The sequence below is a fragment of the Rhagoletis pomonella genome, unplaced genomic scaffold (assembly GCF_013731165.1).
Source record: "Rhagoletis pomonella isolate Grant_MI unplaced genomic scaffold, Rhpom_1.0 Rhpom_scaffold_00008, whole genome shotgun sequence".
Taxonomy (NCBI): Eukaryota; Metazoa; Arthropoda; class Insecta; order Diptera; family Tephritidae; genus Rhagoletis; species Rhagoletis pomonella.
The window spans coordinates 32,104,760-32,106,811 of NW_023458562.1; positions in this window are offsets into that span (position 1 = coordinate 32,104,760).

Here is a 2,052-nt window from a genome sequence, read left to right on the forward strand (position 1 = left end):
TTAAGGAAAAGTGAATGGCCTGTTGACGTATTTTCAATCTATGTACTTAAAATCAAATTTGTGAAACCAAAATTCAATTTCCAAGTGTTTGCATTTAATACCATGTTCTGACCGACAACCAAAACATTTTTCCTTCATTTTCTTTTCATTTACAACCTTTAACTTTCATTCTTATTTTACTTAGGCCAGGCAATTAACAATAAATCCGAAATGGCGTATTAAAGATGATAAAATATGACTTCCACTTCGATAAATAATCGAAAAAAACTACTTAAGACACCGATTGGAACGAGTGGAAAGTGAGTTTTCAATTAGTTTTCAGCGAAAACTGGTTTTCGTTTAACAGATTTTATATGGACGAAAACACAAGTTTTAGGTCGAAAACCAGTTTTAGCAACGAAAACATGTTTCCGATGTCGGTCAGAATATGGTATAAGTGACAAAAACAAGAACATCGTGAATCAGCTGTTTCTCGACTTGTGGGCACGAAATGTGGGTTTTTGCGTTTCCGTACTTCTAAACTTTGTTCCATTTTTGAAAGAAAATGTTTCTCTTATTCTCTAATTACCAAATCCGGTCCGGATTGTTAGGGAAAGAACCTAGTGTTGATATTATCAGTGAACTGTAATTTTCGATTTTCTTTCCTCAACGTTTAAGACATTGTGATTTAAATAATATCAACAAAATTTCTGTGTAAAACGGAAACCGGAACGAAACCGAAACCAAAACCGAAATAAATTTTGAAGAACGAAACCAAAACCGAAACCGAAACACTTGGCAAAACCGAAACCCAAACCGGAACGTTATTTTGAATCGGTTTCATTCCTTGCTTTTTAGTGCACATTACATGCGCATAATTTCGATTTTTTAGTGCATAATAATCCGGCCCTAATAATACCCCGCAAAAAATTGTGCGACTAATCTCTAAAGAGAGTATTCCGAGATTACTCTCAATCGGGTACAATTGGGCATTAATTAGTCCCAACTAGTCTCATACGGGTAATAATGGAGGTCAATTAGTCTCGACTCATCCTTTATGGGTATAATTGGAGATCAATTAGTCCCCAACTCATCTCTAACGGGTACTATTAACGATTTAATGATATGTACGCACTTAGTCAATGAAATTTCATGTGCGGCGTTGGCACACAGAGAGAGTATTCGCCTAACAAAGAGCTGGCTCAAATTTTTATTTTTATTTTTTAAAAGTGACTAGTCGCTTTTTATACCCGTTTGGGTATAAAGGTGAACAATTAGTCTCTTCATAGGACATGCTCGAACAAAAGCGATCAGTTCATTCCATATAAAGAGATCAAAAGTGGTATTAGTCGCATGCTCCTTTGCGATTGCTCCCGGAGTCATCCCGGATTAGTCCCATTTTTTGCAGGGTAATAATCCGTAGACTCATCATTGAATAAATAAAACAATTTTAAACTCGAGTACAGAATAAACGTCTGGCATTTTTTCGAGCCACGTTCCGAAATTCTATTTACTGTTTACCAAAGATTAAACGTCATGCTCTCAAAAAATTAAAAAGCAATAGATTAGCATACAGTCAAACGCGCACAATATGTATATTCATTCAGTAAATAGACTCAGCTGTTCAACTAAGTTCAATGTTTAATCAGCACACGCGTGCTACAGAACTTTCCATTGTGCTGCTTCTGAAATGTGTCGAGTACTTGTACTTTGAGTATATTTAGAGTTTCATGAACATTTGAAAATATATATTATGCACATATACATATATGTATGTATGTATATGAAACAAAATTGTGCTTTAATACCACGCGCGACTAAAGTTAAGCTTCTTCTTCCTTTTACCCGTATAGCTTACCATATTATAAACATTATTTTTCTGCATAATGATGAACGATTAACTTAATCTTAATCTTAGTCTTAATATAAATCTTAATATTAACCTTAATCTTAGTTTTAAACCAAATCTTAACCTTAGTCTTAATCTTAATCTTACTCTAATCATAGTATTAATCTTAATGTTAATCTTAGTCTTAATCTCAATCTTAAACTTAATTTCAATCTTAACCTTAA